The sequence below is a fragment of the Manacus candei genome, unplaced genomic scaffold, assembly GCF_025592945.1.
Source record: "Manacus candei isolate 608988 ecotype Guabito, Panama unplaced genomic scaffold, ASM2559294v1 h1tg000023l, whole genome shotgun sequence".
NCBI classification, from domain to species: domain Eukaryota; kingdom Metazoa; phylum Chordata; class Aves; order Passeriformes; family Pipridae; genus Manacus; species Manacus candei.
This window is the reverse complement of record NW_026138071.1, coordinates 10,407,370-10,429,886: the sequence shown is the minus strand read 5'-3', so window position 1 is coordinate 10,429,886 and position 22,517 is coordinate 10,407,370. Positions and strand designations below refer to the sequence as shown.

Genomic DNA, 22,517 nt, shown 5'->3' with positions numbered 1-22,517 from the left:
GCAGTTGTTATGGAAATCCCCTCAACTTTTTTTTTCCCCCAATTATTATTATTAACACTCCCACTTGTAACACTGGTCCAAGTAGAAATTCAAGAGATCTGTTAGAAGTAATTTTTTCTTATGGGGAGTGGCACAAACCATGCATTGTCTGCATCGCTCCGCACACGGTGCACACTGAAATTAATATTCTGGAGAGGTAATATTTTGCCAACACTTAATCTGCCAGTGTTTATCCCTTATGGAGAGGATGAGCTTCCGAATGAAAAATTGTACCTAAAAAGCAGCCCCTTGATTTGAATTTGTCTCATCAGTCAAGGGCATTATTCTGTAATCTTTGGTCATAAAATGAGTTTTGCTGGCTTCAGTGAGCCTACTCAGGTGAATGAGAATTGGCCATTTGAGCGAGGATTAGTCTCAAATCCGAATGACAAATTATGTAATACAATGAAGTCTAATCTCTTCTTGGTAATAGTTGGTGATACTCAGGGTGGGTTTTTTTTGTGTACGCGTGTTTGGTTGGTTGGGGTTTGTTGTTTATTTTTTAAAAAATATAAATTTGAATAACATTTTATATTACTTAAAAATTTAATATTTACCTAAGCATTTCACATTAGAATAAGTGAATACCTACATTCAAATTACAAAAGCCTTTATAGAAAATGGTAAATATTATTGATCTTTTTTCACTGATGCATTATCAGTATGAGGGATCCATGCTGGAATATTTGGAGATAGCTTAACTCCTTCTGCAGAGTGAATTTGCCAAATATTCTAATTTAAAGCTCTCAACAAACCATCTAGTGATGATAAATGAACATCTCTTCTCCACCCTGAAAACTGGTAGTGAACACGCAATTATCCATAATTTTAACACTGCAAAGATGCTGCTATTCTATAGTCAATTATCTCTAGAATAATTCATAGGATTTTGATAACATAAGATAGCAAAAAAACCCTGTTTTCTCATTAACATTCCACAAATGAAATACCTCCTTATTCTATTTAAGATCTCTCTCATTACAATAAATGACAGCTCGTGGCTCATGGTTGGCATTATTCTGGTCCTATGGAAGTGAGTGGAAGTTTTGCTACTGATCTGCATGGAAGAAGGGACAAGCATGACTAATACAGTTTCATTTGCCTTACCGTGTCATCATGCAAATCAATGACAAAACTCATTTCTTTATTGTTCTTGGCATCTTGCTCATCTTGTATTATTAAGGTTTTGTAACAGTTGATATGCAGTGTCTGTGATTACACTGAATTATACCAGATGGTTAGTAAAGGATTCAGAATTACCCACAACTAAATACAGTAATGAATATCTTCTAGACTCTCACATTCACGTTTTTTAATAAAAAATTCCGTTATCAAGAATGACTGTATTTTTCAGTGCCACCATTTTCATCTACCCAACAACACGGACCGAGCAGATTGTTCCTGGCTGAGAACCTTCTACGTCTCTTAAGCAGAAAGCACTGCTGTGTATACATTAATGAGAAGAAACGAAAGCAGACTAGATGGGTTGCTAACGAACAGCTGGTTTAGCTAAAGCTATGCATTTTTTTTCCCCTGGCGATATCACTGATGATGTCACGATGCCAGTGCAGGAAGACATAAACAAAAGGCAGGCATTTTTGCTGCAGTAGCACTAAGGGAAAAAATAAAAACCAAACCTCTGACAGATAGAAAGAACAAAAACTGGCAGAAAAATAGTACTACTGCCACATTTTTGTGGTTTGTTGTTATATACACTATGGAACAGTTCTGAAATCCAGGAAGGTGGTTAGAGGAAAACACATTCAAGGACATGATACAGTTAAACCAGTTAGCAGCAAAGTGTTGTTTCTGCAGGAGACAATAGCAGCAAGCAGTCTCCAAGGCAGCCTCAGTTAATCACTTCTTCAAGGTTGATGGGGGGAGGGAGGGAAGCTTCAATCTTCCATAGTAGAATTTGGAATTTCCTAATTCTAACTTGACATTTTTAGGTAACTGAATTATATTCCATCCCATACTCTCTTCTTACAGGATTACTGAATAGATGTCAGAGCAACATTGCTGAATTTCTGCTCAAACATACTAATGAGGAAGTGCCTTTTTGCCACCATGGAAGGCATTATAGATCACCCAAGAGCCAGAACTTAGACCTCTCTTGTCACTCCTTAGTAAGAAGAGCTCCAAATGAGACAATACTTTTCAGTACCCCTCTTGTAAGAGACAGGACTTCTTCAAGAGAATCCAAATTCACCTTTCCTTGAAACAACAGTGGGTGTATGCAAATGCTTAGCAGTCTCTTCTACCCAAGGTCTCCCATGGGAGTCAAGGTAAGCGAGAGCTCTCTTTTCTCTAATGTAAGGAAACAGAATCAAGAATCTGCTGACCATCTGTAAATAAGGGTAAAATCCTGGTTTATTCTACTCTATGTGCATTTAAACTTGAGTACTTTTATAAAGGTTATATGCATTGAAATACAGATCTTGCACAGAATTTAAAAAAAAAAAAAAAGCCAAAACGCCCACAACAACCCAAAAAGAGCCATATATTGCAAATCAGACTAAGCCTACGATTTGAAATTCAAATAATTTCCACCTTATACAACTAAATTATTTTGTTAGGTATTGAACTTAATCTGCTGTTCAGTATCCTGTATCACCGTTGGATGAATCAGATATGAATCAAAACAATTACAGGAACAGACTGTTCAATTTCATTGAACAAAAAAGGGGCACCTTGCACTCAATACCTTGTTATTCTAAAGTTTGGAATCCTGTACCTTGCAATGAAATGCAAGAGCTCCTCTTTCTCCAAGTACACCAAAAATGCAATAACTTCCATAGCAGGTGAGTAAAAAAGGGTTTTGCTGAAACTCTTGCAGTCTAGTGCCAAAAAAGATCTGAAGTCTAGGATTTATAAAACATGTTCAGTGGACCATGCATGCTCTGTTCCAGCTCTTACAAACAGCATGGTTCACATGCCATGGTTTGCAATTTATGAGCTACAGCAGCAGCTCTAAATGCCTCAGCACTGGCTTTCAGGTTTGGAAATAGATGATTTGTGGTCACTTCTTTGGTAAGATCTATAAACCTTACCCATGTCAAGTCCTCTAATTTGAATTCAAATTCAAATTGCAAACTTCCAGTGGAACTCTGCCATTACAGAAGTTCTAGAGAGTTAAAAATGCACACCTAAGAGAAAATAGTGTAATAATTAATCTGAAGTTACTATCAGTAACACTGGGGTAGGATAATCTTAAGTATAAATTCTACATATTTCTTTCCAGACCAAATATAACTCAATCAAATAAATTTCCACACCCTGGCCCCAAATGTCTTGCTTTCTCTAGATATATCACAGTCACAGCTAAACCATCTTCAAGTAGTGTCATGGTAACTCTTTGGTTCCAAACACTGGGGCTTGATGGATTTCGATAGCCTGCCAGGAAGAATGACACACTGGGTTCCTGAACTGTGCAAATATGAAAATCCTACTCATTCATAAATGGCATTTTCAACAAAGAAATACAACTATGTTTTGAAATGAGAGTCTAGTCAGTGAAATAAATGAAAATAGACAAAATTTATTTGAAAGGTAAGATGATATCTGCTTTCTCCATCCATCTGTTGATCTGCAACCTACAACTGAAGGGCAGGCCTATGGGAAGCTGTTCTGATTTCTGCACCCTAGCAATCTCATCCCCAACTTCATGCAGTGACTCCTAGTTTGTCAATGTAGGGCTGCCAGTGCCACCCTTCACTCTTACTTCTGGCACTCTTACCCTGTCATGTCAATTTGAAGGACGCCATGTACAGTTTGCTATTTTTCTGATTCTTAAGAAGTACCTGCTTGACCAGGGCCAAGTTCCTAAAAGCAGGCACAGAGTAACAGTAAATTCTCTTTACACATACTATGAGGTATAGAACAGCATACCCCTTCCTACTGAATTTTAGCAAAACAGCTCTTGAAAACAACCTCATTTTTAATGATACAGTCTTGTTACATCTTACATAACCTGCATTTTTCCAAGATAAAATTAACCCCTTCCAGGGTGATATCTCAAAGGAAAGCACTCTTCCTTTCAGAAAACAGCACTGAAAGGAACTATGCATTAGAAGAGCTACTATATGCAAACAAAAATACCCCCCTGTACTAAACATAGGGGGTTTCTTTCTCCTTTCACAACCTTTCCCAAAACTGATAGTTAACTACCAAAATCAAAGAAATATTAGCTTTGGCAGGCAAACTAGTGTACTGAGAGGTGTATAGCCAAGTGGCAAAAGAATCTCTTGACTGCTGTTGCGTTACATGATGTGAATAATCAAAGCAAATAATTAATAATGTAATGCTTCATACAGCCATCATTCAAAATGCCAGCAGAGCATGGTGTTTTTCAAATAAAACTAAGGAAGTTATATTTGAAAAAGCAAACTGGTCATTACCTTGTTTAAAAAACAAACACTTAGAAGGCAGATACTTGAAGAAAAGAGACTGCCTGTGCTGTCTTGTATGTGCTTCATAAGCCAGCTTTGCTCCAGCCAGTTTCCATGACACCTCAGACATTGCAATGTGATCCATGCAGATTAGTAACTCAGAACTATGCAAAACTATGCTTGGTGTGGTTAGAAATTGCAAGACATAAACAGAAGAAACAAAGGTGCCTTTTCGTTTATAATTAACTGACTCCTTACTCCATTCCCTTTTCTCTTGCTTGGTCACTAAGCACACCTTTTCCCATAGTATTATTTTCCAGCTTATAAATTTCACTTGGCTGTTGACCAGCAAAAAGTTTAAAAATAAATAAAATTAAGAGATATTTGAAGCAAACATAATAGCTAGTATTTTTTCTCTCCAACTACTTGGTTATTCTAGTCCTCCTTATACCACAGTAAACCAAAAAAGTTTACTGAGTCAGTGCGGTTGAAACAAGAAAAAAATCCAGTCAGAAGGAAGCAGACTGGACTTGTCATCAACAGAGCTTTATAAAGCACCACTGTTGCTAAACCAGCAACATTTGCCTCATTCCTTGTTTTCTCAACTTCCATAGTGGAGCAGACAAGCTCTTTAGTTTTCATCTTCCACAGAAAGATGAATTTTTCATTGTTACAATTTTTACATTTGTTCCTGCCTACCATAAACACAAGTATATTAATTTGAGCAGAGGCAGATGTAAAAATATAACAGATACAGAGACAGAGTTAAGCAGTAATGTAAATTTTATAGCAGTTAAGTTTATGAAGCATTCTGACTTAAAACACAAGACATTTTCAATGTACTATTTAGAATAAAAAACACAACACTGAATTACAGGTTATATGGTAACTTGTCACTGTTTCAAATAACATTTAAAGCCTAGAAACTGATTCTCCTTTAGTAATGTGTATTCAGCAGAACTTGAAAATAATTTTTATTTATTTTTTCATTTGTCTATTAGCATCACGGATAACATCAGCACAGCAACGGGAATTTTATTGCTTGTCCTGAGTCTTCTCTACCAGCAGAACACAACACATTTCCCCCCAATATGTTGCCTGACAGCAGCCTACATTAATAAAGTAAAAGTATTTTACAGGCGATTTCCCTTCTCATACCCTAAAAAACATGGTCATGATTTCACTTGCCTATAAGTCAGCATTAAAGAAATTAAATGACAAATATTTTCATATATTGTAGTATCCAAAATGATTTTCCTACCATGAATACGCATTTTCATAATATTAAAACCCAAACCACTGTACTTTTACAGCAAACTTCTTCCTATGTCATTGTAACATTCTAAAGCTTCAGAAAGTACATGAGCCAATGGTATGTGATTACAGCCCAGAAAGCCAACTGCATCAAAACAGGAGTGGCCAGCATGTCAAGGGAGGTGATTCTGCCCCTCTACCATCATGAGAGCCCACCTGGAGTGCTCTAACTAGCTCTGGGGTCCTCAGCACAAGAGAAACATGGACCTGTTGGAGCAGGTCCCAAGGAGGGCCACAAAGATGATCAGAGGGCTGAAGCACCTCTCCTATGAAGACAAGCTGAGAGCCTGAAGAAGAGAAGACTTCATGAAGACCTTGTTGTGGCCTTCCAGTATTTAAACGGGGCTTAGAAGAAGTGGAAACTGTTTTAAACTAAAAGAGGGGAAATTTAGATTAACCATTAGGAAGAAATTCTTTAGTCAGAGGGTAGTGAGGCACTGGAACAAGCTGCCCAGTGAAGTTGTGGAAGTAGTCAAGTTCAGGTTGGAAGGGGCTTTAAGCAACCTGGTCTAAATGGGTGCCCATAGCAGGGGGCTTTGAAATGGATGATTTTTAAGGTCCCTTCCAACCCAAGCCTTTCTATGATTCTACTCTATGAAAGTAAGCCGCTCAAATTCAGAAATGTGCTTTCTAAGCAATGCTGATTGTCATTCCTTCCATTTAGGAAGAAGATGGATAGCAGTATTTAAATAACCACATTCATATTAGCAAATCAGTGGACAGCTCTAGGATGCACTGGTTTAAATCCATAACTTCATAATTTGATTGCACTGTTTTCAACTGGTGTTCAAAGACACTGTGTTTTCGATCTAACTTTCCAAGAATTTAAAGGGTTAAGTGTAGTAGTCACATGCCCTGAAACTGTGCAAGGATCAACATTTTTGGAACATGCTCAAGTCTGAAGTTCTTTTATAGAAGCAGCTATTGAGTGACTGTTTTATCTAAAGTTCTACGTAAAAGGGATCAGAACTAAATGAAGACTTTTATTAGAGCATTTTTATAACCCAAATATCTTTCAAGACTTCAGCATTTCAGAAACCATCAAGAATTTTTTTTTAATTAAACTGCTTGATACCTACCAGCTGCAGAACCTCATGTTTCAGCTAGTTTTGTTCACAATATTAAGTAGACACACTCATCATTCTGACAGCAGTACAATAGCCATGGGTTGAGGATGTCAAGCTATGGTCCCTAAAGACTGCAGCCTCCTGCATTGGTGCACTTGCAGGGGAGAATTTTTTTTTCCTTTTAAAATCATTATTTGACATATTTTCCAGTGAACAGCTTAAAAAAGTAAATTAGACTTTCAACGAGGATTACATTCAAATACTTTGAATAAGGCTCACAGATTTATGGTACAGAAAAACTTGTAGGGACCGCTGATATCACCTGATACAAAGTTGCATCATTTGACAGTTTCCGGTGTTGCAGAAAAGAAGCAATTACCAACTCAGTGGGATTTTTGGCATCCCTGCAATGATTGTGATTTCTCAGCTAGATTTGTCCCTTTGGCCTAGGATCTTAAAGCACTGAGGATAATACTGTTTCCATCACAATATTTTTCCTTTTAGGAATATGAGGACCATGTTTATTACTGCTTTATTGAGTTGAGATAATACGAGGCTTGTCAGATATTTAGAAAGAGTGTAGCCAGTGTGTCTGTTCTGACCTTCCAGGTCACAGTAAAGGTGCAAGCTGACAGCACCAGCTGTCATTTGCAGTTAACAGACTTTTACCAGATCAACAGCTCTAAGCTCATAGGGGAACTGACCAGTTTTGTGACTGAAGAAAAAGAAGTCAAGGTTCTTGGCCCTTACTTTCCATCTTCCAGGGTGGGTGGATTTCAGTGACCCTACCACTAGTCTAGCTGCCTACCTGGAATTCTCTCCTGCCCCACGTCCACTGTTGGTAGCACGTACATAATTCTCTGAATACAGGATTGTAAATGCAGACTTCAGCCATTTAAGATTTCAAGAAGTATCTGCCAGTGCCAACTGCTCTACTTTTTCAGAGCAAAAGACATTCTCACTGCCCTGGATGTCTTGGATTTAGAGACAGGAGTGACCCCATTTACATTCAGAAAACATATTCCATGTCATTTACAATGGCAATGAGTTCACAACTGCAGTGTGTATCCTGCAGTTTTCTTATTATCTCCAGTACTGTGAGAATTCCTGAAAAGCTGTCATATTTAGCTTGTTACATACTTATAACAGCAAATTGGTACATGCTCCGTGCTGATCTTCTTCTTATTTTCTGTAGTTGCAAACAACTAAAAAATTACTTTAAGATCATAATCACACAGGAACAGACCCAGATCAACAAGTGCGAACCTTGTGACATTTAGTGTGTCAAGCAATGACACAGGCAAAGTTTGCAGAGAACAGCAGGATCTTGAAGTAGACAAGCTGAGATGAGTAGGAAACTCAAACCCTTTGAGGACATAAGAAAGGGGTCATAGACACAAAAGCCTGCCTACTTTTCTAACTGTAGAAGTTAATCTAATTAAAAAATGCTAATTTCCCCACAAACCTTGCCGATGCTTTAAATTATCATACCACAATAATGACAGCATTAACAGCCTTAAAAGCTATATATAACCTGATATATCACTTTAGAAGCTAAATATCTTAAATGTCAAGCAGGAAACAAAGATGGATGCAAAGACCTAGGGCTGCAAAGAGAACAAAGACCTACCACTTATCTTGTAACAGTTATTTTTACATGGCAACTGAAAATTCTATACACATAATGACAAAGGTGAATTTTAAAAAAGATATTAAAAAAACAATGAAATAGATTTGCAGGAACTGCTCATAAACATTAGAAACAGTATAGGAGTTAAAAATTTTTAAAGTTACCAATATTAATGAACCCTGACAGGTAAGTGGAGAGGAAAGACCAAGATCTTGCTTCTATTTCAAGAGGCAAGGAAGGTACATTTATGACTGTAAAAATTGATGCTAATGGGGATACAAAGAGATGCATCAGCAGGTGAAAGTAACACCACTCTTAAAGCAGTGCTGAGATATACACGAGAACACAGCAAGAATGCATTTTTAAGGCCAGGATTTTGTGATATTGAGATGGAAAAGGCTAAAAGGTTTGCATAAGATTTTGCTTCACAGTTGATTTAAGTCAACCATCTTGGAGGACAGAAACTGCTTACTGGAAAACAGTCTTACAGGAAAAATCTGAGGGGGATACATCCATTGTTAGCAGAGATATCATAAATAAACTTTTTTTCCCCCCTAGATTAACCAGAAAAGGTACAGATGGAAATGAAAAGGCCACTAAAAATATAATTGTGTAGAAAGTTGTAAAATATGGAAGGAACAAAGTACCTTTTCAAAAATAAACTGAGTAGCAATTAGAAGAATAAAAGAACCAAGAGTGGGAAAAAAGCACAGGCAAGCCAACATTTCAGAAGATGAAATATGGTAAACTCTTGAAGATGGGTTGTGGAAGATGAGACCAAATCTTTATTTTGAGATCTAGGAAATATATTTGTATCTAATGTATACGTGCTGAAAATAAGGCACATGGGTCCTAAAGTATCTGAATGACAGAGAAAAATCAATTGAATGAAAAATACCAGAAATATCATACTTTGACACAGACTGCCAATTTATGCTAGGAACATAATTCTATCCATTAAAAAGAAAAATAAAAAGGAGTTCCCCTTGGATCCTAACCCTCCAGCAAACTCAGAAGCAAAATTCACCAAGTGTAATGTGCACTAAGCGAGTGGAATATTGAAAGGTATCACTTTGTTACACAAAATCAGAGAATTTGCTGAAAATACATCAAGGACCTTGGACTACTATCAGTGGGATGGGGAATGCCAAAATCCAAAATACAAGACAGGCTGTCAGCTGAGTCAAATACAGCCTGAACCAGAACTGAAAATTCCTGCCTGTCCACACATCCAGTGTTTCATTCCATCTAAGCAAACAAACAAGGTGACTCTGCTAAGGATATCCAACACTATGGTCTCTATTCAACACTCAGTCATCAGTCAAAAGCCAGATCTTCAGAAAACAAACCCAAGTGTTCAGAGGCCCACATATTAAATGTCAAATAAAATGCAGAAGAATTTTTTACTAGACAGTGGGTAACCACTGAGGACTCTCAAGCCATAGCCTGACTGCATACAATTCACCACTAGGAATAAAAACTAGCAACTAATAGCACGCCAAGCACTTATTAATTGCTATACTACTGTTATTTTCACCACACAGATGTTATTAATACTTTAATGGTTATACTGCAAAGCTTTTCTCTGGATTGTAAGAAGAACCCACCAAACTGCTAGCATTGGACTGACAGCACAGACACGGAATAAGTTTGCATAATCAATTAGATCCCAAAATCCACTTTTTATGAGTAATTCTGTGAGACTTTGAGCAGCTTAGCTTTTCCATACCTAGCATTCCCATATGAAAACATAAAATATAAAAAAAATCAAATATCTTATTGTTACTTATCCCACAATTGTGCTCTTAATGGTTAAAATGTACGCTCCAAGATCACCAGTTAGAGAGAACCTGTTTCATTAACAAGCCAAACAATAAGAGGAAGAAAATCAATTCAGAGTTACTTTGCACTTCCATCAATAACAAAGGTCGGGGGGAGATGTAAGAAAGGACAATTATAGTGGCAGGTCTGAAAATTTAAGCCCAATATGAACTTTACAATTCTATTTCTAAGTAATATCAATAAGTGGATGGGAAAGTACTGTTTCTTCTGATCAGGGTGATATGCTGTCACTTGAATTTAAAATACAAAACAATTCTTCAGATAGGAAAATTTTAAAACATCTAACATTATTTTAATACACACAAAGCAGTTAAAAGCCATTTATTTCTCCTCTCAAAGATAATCCCTACTAATTGCTCTAGTTGTGGAAATACATTTTTGTGGGAAAGGATAATGAAGACTACTTGTTGAATTGCTCATGTCATTATTTCACTGCAGAATCCAAATACTATAGCCAGACTCATTCCCAGCATGCTGAGTATCAGCCTACAGAAAAGGACCCATGCATAAGCCACTCTGACCTTTCTTGCTAGTTTCTTCTGACCTTTCTGACCTCATTAGGCTGCTATAAAGAAAATAAAGGAGCTGTTGGGTACTCTTGACGGATTAGAAATAACAAGAATGTGTCTAGGACTTACTTAAGTACTAAACCGGGCCTCTGAATCATAATGCTTTTCAATCAATCAAAAGTATAATAGGGATGATGATTAAAAAAATAGAGGTAGGGAGAAATGGATTCTTAAAATATTAAGCATGAATAGTATGCATTTTGGAAATAGTTCATCAGCATCCTTAACTATTTATTCTGCTGCAGTTTTAGATGATTGAATTTTTAAGGCCCCACTTGAGTGAGAACAGATATTAAAAAACAATGGTCCCAGCAGAGTTATTCTCATTAAGCATGAATCTAACTTAAGCACGGTGCTGGAAGAGGGCTTTGGTCTCTTCTGGTCAGATTTATTTAATGAATTCTTCAAATTCCCAATGGAAGGAACCTCTAGAGACTAAAATGCAAGTCTGTGAACTCCCTGTGTCACATTTCAAACATGACATCATATTATCAACAAAATCTGTATCTTTACAGCCAAAAGGGTAGAAATACTATGAAAGTGCTTATTCTTTACATACACACCTTCTCCAGTGGAATTACTTGGGATTTTTAAACTGTCTCCCAGTCCTGAAATGGAAACATCACGCATTTTTATAGCTTACATCATAAGAAGTACAAGACTTACAAATTAATTTTGCTCTCTAGATATTGGGTTTTGCCATCTCCAGTAAATATTTATTTATTTATAACTAATACTGGCATCTTAGCAAAACTCTCAGAAAGGAAAGAACAGGCCACAACTTACAAGCTCCAAGTACTACAAGATAAATTACAGCAGCTGTTCTCTCAATTGCAACATGAGACACATGCCTTTCTCTTTATTCTGTATTTCTAGTTTCTAGGGAGAGAAGTGCTATAAGGGAATTTACAGTCACAGAAATCTTCTGAGTTCCCATATATTGTGATTTCTGATTAAAAGTTATTGTACTTAACCACTGGAAAATATTTATGGGAAGAGAAGAATTTTTCTTCATATGATAAACTACTACTAAAAGAAGACACTAGTAGATAGGCTGACCTCAGCCAAAGGGTTCAGGCTGTATTATGCTATGCATTAAAATGCAGACACCGTCACATAAAATTAAATTATGTCCTTTTTAAAAGTAAGACTATGCCATCATTTGTTCCTGAAATACCCTCTGTTCAGCTGTCCTGCAGTTTTATAGATCCTGACATGGGAAAACTGTTGCAGTTGTGATAGTGGGGATTGTCCCTTTCAGAAATTTATAGTCATTGGTAAATCTCTGCATTTCCCACATCTCCCCTGCACTGAGTGCACAAGCAGCCCCAAGCCAGCAGGAGGGAGGAGGACGCACACACTGCATTTGTGCAGGAGCTCTTATCAGGCTTTATCCCCACCAGCTAAAATGTCTTAAAGCAGCACTGGATCCAGATACTCTCACACTGCACATAGAGCTAAGTTAAATGACACAGTGGTCAAAAAACAACTTAATAGTGTTTCTAGCACAGATTTCACAGTTGCTGTATCTGGGCAGCTGTTCTAGCACAATTGGATTAGTGATTTATACTGCATCTCTGCTCCCCCCTTTTAAGACAGTGGATTAAGATTTGAACATGTAAATTTTTCATCCTCATCACTATTCAGACTTTGTGAATGCAGAAACATTTCAAGACTTGTAGAAGTGTTTTGGTTTGGTTTTTGTTTGGGAGTTTGTTTGTTTTGTTGTGGTGGGGGGGTTTTTCCCTTTGTTGTTAGCCAGATATTATGGTGTGAAGATAAATGGTGGACAAGGATCTTGTGTTTGGATATTTAAAATTAAAACAAAAAACATCAAAGTAGAATTGTTATGAGTTGGCAATTCCTCTCTCTTATGTATGATAGGGGTAAAAATCAAAATTGTCATCTTACAGGTATGCAGACATTTCTATCATCTGTCTGTCTGTAACAAAGAGAAATTCAAAGATCCCACCTATTTGAGGTTAAATTATTAATTTTCCCAGCTTGTCCTTGTTTTGGAATTTGCTTATTCCTATGAATTAACTACAACAGGTAACCTGCCATTTAAAGAGCACATAGAACAAAATTCACAAAACAAAAGGGCAAGGGAGAAAAAAAATCAAAACAATAGGTAACTGTTCTTTTATCATATTATTTATTTATGCTATTATCTCGCTGAAACTCTTCAGAAGCATGTTATATTTGTGTTGCAGTGTAAGAGTTTCCCAAAATTTTGCATATATATATGCTACCTGTCCAGAGAAGGGAAAAAATAACAGTACACTATTCAGCTTGCTGTAATGTAATTTACTTCCTACTTGCAGATTCCCCACAACCCTCCTCTCTTAGGAAGTCACTAAAGGAATATTGGTCTATTACCTTTCTAAATCACATTTTTAATTGCACCCAGCAGTGGACAAATGGTTAACACTAAGAATCATTTGGAAATTTCTTCTGCAGCATTTACCAATCAAACTTAATGGAGCACCTCTTAAGTCAGCAGTACCATTTTCTCATTTGAGGTTTTTTTTCAGTAGGGTTCCACCTTACTGTATGCTAAGCACACAAATAAGAGAAACATACCTCACATCACTTGAGTACAGCAAAAGAAAAATATTTCCATACTGAAAGTGTTCTTTCTTAAATGAATATTATGTGAAAATTCCAATGTATTCATCTTTACTTATATACTAAAAATGAGGAAAGTTGGGCCAAGTGAGCCTTCATTAAGTGGCTTTTGTACTCTTCACTGTAGAAACTTATCAGATAATCAAAATCAGACACAACACAATATATGGCTTAAGTTACTGAAAGAGAATCAACTACCTTCAGTAATGTGTGATAAGGATAATCCAGGTAAGGCAAAAAGAAATAATATAAAAAGTTCATTTGAGTCAGGCTATAAAGACATTCACCAAGGTAAATCAGAAAAGGAGATCAGTAACTCTGTGGTCATGGACTACTGGTCTACATGGGCATGTCCACAAGATGCTGTACGTAATCTGCACACCACTACACTCAGATCCCCAAAAAACCAGCCAGGTTTAGTGTCTGCATTAATATCATGGCTAACCCATAAATCAAATAGACCCTTCAGAATAAGGGTTACCTACACTTGTGCTTTCTGATCTTCCCTTCATCAATACATGTAACATTTAAAAATCACATTCTAATAACAAGCAAGTAAAAGGTAACAAGTATACATGTTTTTCAGTATCTGAGTAAAGCTTTCATGAAATCACAAACAGGTTCGGCAAGAGAAGATGCTATCATCATTTTCTTGCTATTTATCAAGCACTTTAAATTACATTGTGACATCATTAAAATATTATACTAATGACACAGAGTTCTCTGAACACATTTACTATTTGAGATGTGTTGACCATCTCTTTGTGGCTAAATCATATCCCTTACTTCCAGTCTTTGGAAAAAGTAGATCACATCATGATGTGACAAATTACAAAAGAAGCCTTGAAAGCACCTCTTCAGATTAAGCTAGTGTTTAGTTTTCCAAAACATTAAAGAGCTGATACTTTTGCAAGCAAGTGACAAAAGATGCAAATATGCAATAATTAATTTATTTACAAACATGGGCAACAAGTTAGGAACATTTTACCTGTCTGCATCTAATTACACTGGAAGTTGCTGATGTATACTAATCCAATAGCTTTCAGCATGAATTTTAAACACAAAGTTGCAGCTGGAAACCTGATTTTTCTTTTACTAATGTTGTTCCAAAATCGCTAATCAAAATCTCTGCAGAGACATAAAATATAACATCGTGTTTTGTATCATCAGATGGTACAGAAATGAAATTGGGCCTATATAGTTGTATAGATATATGCATGTGAATAACTGCTACTGTACTACTGACCTTGTGATCTCAAAGAACGCCAGTTTCTCTCAGGAGATTTTTACATCTCTGAAATCATGTTTTCAGTCTGTAGACATTTCCTTAATCTGTCCTTAAAAAAATGAAATTCATGTCTCATTACTGTTAAAATGATACCAGTAAACTTTTAGAATTTCTATCAAAGTATTGGTGATGCCATATGCAAACTCACAGAATAAACAGAAAATTCAGTTTGTTTGCAATGAAACCAGGTACCATATTAGGGTGAAAAAATTCAGCAGAACATGTGAGTCACATGTATGAGTAAGCCACAGGAGTTACATTACCAAAATATTTAATTGTCACAAACCATTATTTACTGACTTATAAAATAATATGTATTTCAGAAGAGCAGACCTGACTTTTTAGAAAATTACATATATATGTGTGTTTATATCTATCTATCTATCTATATAAAATAAATGATCATAAACCTTTAAGCACATAGCCAGTATGCACATTTGGTTTCTGGTACACATGAGCTACTTCTGCTCTGACACAACAGGGAGTCTGAAAACCTTCCTGTATTTCACTGAACAGAACAAAATTCATTAATTGCAAGGACAATTAAACATTAATCCTGCTTACCATGGTAGGTGACAGACTTGCCATCTGTTGAAGTCCTTAAAGCAAGGTTGGATATCTTTGGTAAAAGACATTTTTGGATATAGTTTTTTTTGGGGGGGGGATAAAGGAAAACCAAAACAAAAAACTAACATTTGATCTATACTGCAAACTCGTGGCTATGGCATGGAGAGAAGGCACTGGTGACACAAGCCAGCAACAGTCCTGGCTTTGCCATTTCAGATGCCTGTTTGTGTCTGCCACATTTAACCCCAGCCAAGCCCCACGCAGCCACTCGCTCTCTCCCCCACCAGCGGCACTGGGGAGAGGATCGAAGGGTAAAACCAAGAAGACTCGTGGGTTGAGATAAAGACAGTTTAATAGGGAAAACAAAAGCCACACATGTGAGCAAAGCAAAACAAGGAATTAATTCACTGCTTCCTACGGCAGGCAGGTGTTCAGCCATCTCCAGGTGAGCAGGGTCCCATCATGGTAACAGTGACTTGGGAAGACAAACACATCACTCCAAACATCCCCTTCCTTCCTCATTCTTCCCCCCAGCATTATATACTGAGCATGATGTCATATGGTCTGGAATATCCCTATGGTCAGCTGGGGGTCATTGTCCCACTTGTGTCTGCTCCCAGTTTCCCAGTTTCCCATACATCCCCCACTTCCTTGCCAGCATGGCAGTATGGAAAGAAGAAAAGGTCTTGGCTCTGCTCAGCAATAACAACATCATCTCTGTATTATCAACCCGGTGTTCAGCCCAAATCTACAACACAGTCCCATACCAGCCATGTGAAGAAAATTAACTCCACCCCAGCAAACACCAGGATAGTGTCCCTTTCCATTCTGGCCCCAAATACTTCAGATCCTGCTTTAAAATGATGTCAAAATCTTAGCTTGGTCGGTCTTAGCTTTTGGTCCTCCAGTTACACCCCTGGTGATTTTCATACCCACCCCTTCAGCCCAGGCCACGACTCTCCTGGGTTACCACTCCTACATCCTACACATTGTCTTCACTATGATCTTGAGCATCAGAGCTGCGACACTGGCTATTGTGCTATTCTCTGTTCAAGGGATACATCAGATTTTTTAGGATCTATATGATTTGAGAAGATTTTGATTGTGAATACAGGAAGTATAGGTGATAATCAAATTCTGCATCATAAAAGCAAACTAGATCAAATCCAAAAGCAACTAGTACTTCCTGGTTTACACCATTAATATTTCTTGCCAATACTACTGCTGCTGCTTGCATGTATCAGAGTGTAGGCAGATGGACACAGAGCACACAGTTCGAGCTTTCTGAAGCAAGAAAAAAGGTAACAAAAAATGTCTTCGTTTTTGAGGTATGCAAACAAATGAGTTTGTAGCTAATCTAATAACATATGACTGAAGTGATGGAGCATAGCATGCCGTGCAGTATAGATGAAAATGAGTGCAAAAAACAGGCTACAAGAGATGCGTGGGCACAGGGGAGAAAGTGGGAAATATAGGAGAAATTTGGAGGTGGTTCCATTACCAGTTGCAGGGTGCTTATGATCCAAATGTCATGAGAGACTCATGGCTACGAGAAGGTTTCAGTAATTAGCAGATGGTCCATAAACTTATGACAAAAAATATATTTTGGTCTCAAAAAAGTCTATATTGTAGCATTTCTCTGTCCTTAATTTGTGTGAAACTAAAGATTCCTTCACCTACAAAGCACAATAAACAATTCAAAACAGAACAGTGTATTTATATAAAAGACCATCAAATTCACCCAAATTTAAAAAAAATAATAAAAATGAAAGTAAATAGTTTCTCCATTTTGTTTTAACAAAATTTTCTGAAAATCCAAGCCTGGCTCATCTGCAAGTCAAAGTTCTAGACATATCACGACATTTAATGACTTTCCTAGGCACATGCTCTGACCCAATTCCTACCATTCTGTGTTAATCTCACAGTGAGAAATGTATATTTAAAATGTGAACTTAAGCTTTATCTGAAATGTCACACTTTGTCCTCTCTCCTGGCTGCTCTTTTGTCTGTCTGCAGAATATTCTCATTTTTTGAGAAAATTCTCACATCCTTAAAGGAAGATGAATTTACTAAAGCAAAAAACATTTTTTATGGTTACTTGAAGTCCAATAGTTCACGTAGCTTTATTCATACAGTAGCCTACTGACTTGTAATGTTAGTAAAATACATAAATTCACAAGAATGAGCCTTGCCACTGCAAGTTGTTACAGACCACATCCTGGTAGCTATACAAATAATACATTATTATAATGCACACAGTAATTAATTAAATTGTGTTACCTTCTTGCTAAGAACACACAATTAGACATGACAGCAAAGGCAAAAATTTTAAATAGTAGTGTAACAATGAAATGGTATCTCTGCTCCAATATTTTTATGTCCATTCCACACTAATCACTCAAAACCAAGAATACTACTTAAGTAAAACAATGTGTAAAAGATGAAGAGCAGTAGCAGAAATCAATGGGTGTGCTTCATTTAAAAAACAAAAAGAAACTTGATCACTTTTTGGTAAAATGTAGGTCACCTATGGTTTCCATAGTAACCACTGCTGAACCATTGCTCTGCAGATGACCACTGCCTATGGCTGCTTTCCTAGCAGGTGATGTACAAATACAATCATACCTCATTGAAAATAAGAAAAGCTAAAGAAGTGCTTGGAATTGCCATTAGTCTACTTCCAAACACCACTCCTTCTTAAACATTTTCAAAAGCCTTTCCTAATCTCCTCACCTAGATAAAATACTCAGCTAACCAGTTGAAAACACACAAAACCTAGTTTTCAGTTCTAAAAAATCTGCTCTTTGTCTGTATTTCAAGCCTGAAGTCTCAAAAATGGAGACAAACAACTTTACAAGAAGCTGTAAATACAAAAAATATTTATACAGAGCAACTCGCTAAACATCAGTAACACAGAAGTCAACAAGCACTGCCATTAGGTTAAGCTTAGTTCTGTGACAATGTATTGAGTACATTCACTGCAAGTGGGAGTTAATGGGTTGGCATATTAATATTTTGCACACAAGCACACAGTGAAAACTAGCCATATAACAAGGCTGGAGCCACGGATAACAACAGTTAAAGCCTCACTTGGGACAAAGTCATATAGTCTTCAGTCAGCTTGATAGTGAAACTTCTCACCACTATTACTCTGGGGCATATATAATTGATGATGAATTCATTAAAACACAAAAGACTCCAGGTTACAAGAAGAGTGAACTGGTTTTGATAGTGAACTGGGAAACAACAGGACAAGCCAATGCCATTGATAACTGCTAACTGGTTTTCCCCTTCAGAACAATTGTATCACTATTGTGTGAGTTCAGACTAAATGAGCTACTTCTTTTTTCACATATTATAAAAACTCTGAATTATAAGCTTTGAGGTCTGGAAGCCACCCACATGCCTTAATGCTATTAATGCTACAAATACATTGCAGTAGGGTAGCATCAGTTTTCACCTTCATGATCAGAACACCAAAAATGCCACATATTCAGTGAACAGAAGAACGATGATCAACATTGTTGAACACCATCAATGAAGAATCATGTCCCCTCACCTGCTTTGAAAGTTCAAAACAGACAGATGAACAGGCACATGAACACAAGGCACTACAGAAAGACTGCTGGGAAGACAAACAGACAAGCCATCATTGAATGGAGACAGCTTGAGAAAGTTGTCTGGTTTCCATCAGAGCTTTAGAATCAAACAATAGTTTGTATATATTCTCCTAACTGCAACTGCTGAAAACATCACTATAGTATTTTGTGGAGGGGAGGGGATTGATACTCAATTTCTTTATGGTCCTGCAAGGATCAGGATCTCCAATACACCATCATGCTCAGTGCACACCAGTGGACTGCCATGAGCACCAGGACATCTCAAAGAGCAAGACTAGAATACATGTGGGAGATCAATCAGGGCTACAGAGGAAGAATAAAGTGAGAAGTCAATACAGCCTCTGGCAAGCAGAATACTTTTCTTTTTCCCTAATGTTTCAGTCAAAGTTCTTGAATTTTTTGCTCATAGGTCAGTAATTCTCATGGATTTAGTCCTCCCTACAGTCCTACATTCACTGTATATTGTTGCTGTCTTATAAGACTGTAAACTATTGGAGGAAGTCTGTGTTTTCTGTATGCAGATACAGCCTTTCATCTTAAGCAGTTCCAGGTCTAGGCCCAATAGGGCCAAAAAACCCTAGTACAATACAATCATTGAAGGCTAATAAGACTGCAAACAGGAATAAGAAATACTGTTGCATCTTTCTTGTAAGCATTAAAACAGCGTTTCATCAAGAAGCACCAAGAAAAGGTATAACTCCTAAGTACATCTGCTTGTTAATTAATTCTGCTTTGCAAGCACAACTGCTGTCTATTAAAACAAAAAAAAAAAAACAAACAAAAAACAAACCACAAAAAGAACAACCAAACCAAATCCCATGGAAGGCTGTTTCCAGCTTACTGTTAGAGACTGAAGATCTCTTACAGCATATTAATACAAATAACAGCTGTATCAACTGATGGAGAAAAAATCCTTTGAGCAGGAACAAGCCACTGGATTGAAGGAACTTCTAAAAGAAGATCTACTACTAGCAGAAACTGTGCCTTAAGGTAATGTCCTTCTGGTGTTACCTCCCCTCAGTCATGCCTATTGCTAAATCAGTTGCTTGTGTGAGCAAAGAACAACAGAGCAACGTTCAGCAAGGAGAAAACACAACCCAATGGCTCATGTATGGAGGGTGGTACAGACTGACATTAGTTATAAAGTTTACAGTAATGCATGATCATAGAGTGGTTTAGTTTGAAAGGTAACAAAGTTCATTTAGTTCCAACCTCCCCACCATGGGCAGGGATGCCACCCATGAGGATCAGGTTGCTCAGGGGCACATTTAACCTGGCCAGTAGGACAACATGCTTTGTTAAAAGCACTGAATCTAATTTGGCTTTAAATTTCAAAACATCTTAAAAGCCATCTTTACACAGACTAGTAAACTAGTATAAAATGCAGAATACATACTAAACATGGCACTAGATAAGGAGAGAATATTGCAATAATCTTTCTGAAGCTTCATTTGCTTTTGTAAGAAACAATTCAAAGAAATCTGCAGAAGGGCCATTGGGACTCTCACTAGGGATAAAAGCCAGCGTTAGGATAGAGCAGAGAAAGCAAGCATGAAACATTTTTTTCAGACAAAAATGAAGCTATTCAAAGTCATAAACTGGTAACAGAAAAATCCATTTTCCCCTCCTTCTTGATTTGATTCACCAATTATTTCCCTACAGAAGCTAGTATAATGGTATCAGGCCACCCACAGTATCCAAATGTTGTCATAATGCTGCTTCTTATCTGAAGAACAGGACAGTGACTTTTAGTACCCAAGACATCCTAAGGTTTTTTACCCTTAGAAATACATTTTAAAATTCTGATCTTATTTGCTAAAGACCATGAAGCAAGTCTTCACTAAAAGTAAGCTCATCTACGTCCCAACCTTATGGTTTCTCCAGAGAAGGAGGTTGGCTGAGTTAGTTCAAATCCAAGCTAAAAGAAGAACTTCTGAAAGAATTTTCAAGACTGTGGGCTTAGGTATGTTCCTTTATGTCAAGAAATCCATGGTCATCATGATTTTGCATTTTTAAAATTGCACACATGAGTCTCTGGTGAGAGAACAAATAAAACTTCACATTCTATACATTAGACCATAAAGTTATTTAAATTATTTTGCGTGTTGTAATACCATCTAAAGACAGCAACTACTATAAAAAGTCCAAAATCAGGGGCTAAGGGTTGATCTGGTATACTACTTCAGTTGTGGATCTAATTTTTACTCTGTTTAACAAACCAAGGGCAATATCCAACAATTCTGTTTAATTTTTATCAAATCTCACAGAAAACAACCAATCAGCAAACATAATTTCATACACTGTTAGCATCATTCTGAACTAGAGATCCCAGATTTGCCTGCAGAAGGTGGTTCCAGACCTGCTGACAGTACATACTCCTGAATATGGACCAGAATTTATTCATATGTTCTTACTGCAAGGTGCTTTCTCTAACTGATAAATACAGAACAGATCCGGAAGTGCTACAGAATCTCAGTCAACATTTCCCAGTAATTTTCTAATTTGTTTTTGAAATATGTTCCATACACATCAATGTAGTGAGAGAGGATGACTCACTTCAATTAAGAATTTGCAAACTCCTGGAGCATTAAATTCCTTTGATCTTGATAAACTGGCTCATTCTCATTCTGTTCATTAGCCCCCCCTCTTTTCCCAGTTTTGAGCCAGCCAATCTGTAGCCTTTTCTGCAAGCTGACATATTTACTAAGTAAAATCTGTTACCACTGCTTTCTTGCTCCTAATGAAAAACACCCTGTTGCTTGTCAAGCTTCTCATCTTGGGGAACCTCCTTCTCTCTTTTCCTTCATACATGACATAGTGAACAAGCTGTCTTCCCACCCTGATCAGCTCTTCATTAGCTCCTCTCTGTATTTCCCCAGTAACCACAAACTGCTGACCTGTGCATTCTGTTCTTTTTTTATTTGATTCCCACCTACTGAAATTTCATCAAGTACCATTTTGCTGATGACTTGCAAAAACTGCCAAAGAGTCTCTGCAAACAATCCAGTGGTGTTGCTTTGAACCATGTCTTGATAAGTACATTTCTTAAGGGTTAACCTGGAAATGTAAATATCTACATGACTTGAGAAATAAGAACGTCTTAAATTGTAGTATAAATTATCATTAATTTTACAGACAGTTATTTGGCAACTGTAATAGGGCTATTTTCTCATATGTTCTATCTCAAAAATTAGTGTATGTGGAGTCTGCCACAAACAGGTATCCACATTTAGACAGCAATTCAACTTCAACACTGATTAGCGAAAAGCATCTTGATATTTTCACTCTACTCCTTTGATGGAAAAATACTGTACAGCCCAAAAAATCCTTTAGTACTTGATTCTTTACCAATCAAAATCACGGTTGTCATAGAAACTGTAAAAACTGAAGTCAGTCATGACATAACAACAGGGTAATGGAAAATGTCTGCAGGCTCAGGTTTTTGTATTGAAGATGTTTCTGTGAATTTAACTAGGGAGCCAAGCAGTTTTCCAAATCCAACAAAGAATATTATAACAACACGTATTATTATTGTTTTTAATAATCTGTTCAGAGTCTGAAAAGT

The 22,517-nt window shown here is 37.0% G+C and overlaps 1 protein-coding gene across 4 annotated transcripts in view; it reads right to left on the bottom strand.

Moving 5' to 3' along the window:
* CSRNP3 (cysteine and serine rich nuclear protein 3) overlaps positions 1 to 22,517 on the bottom strand; it is a 99,509-nt gene that overhangs the window by 40,979 nt on the left and 36,013 nt on the right. Inside the window, exon 1 of one of the 4 annotated variants that reach the window (XM_051787272.1) lies at positions 11,413 to 11,425. The exons of the other annotated variants lie outside the window; for them this stretch is intronic. The gene's annotated coding sequence lies outside the window, so the exon portion shown is untranslated. Of the gene's footprint in view, positions 1 to 11,412; positions 11,426 to 22,517 lie in introns of those variants that run through there. 4 annotated transcript variants of the gene reach the window in all.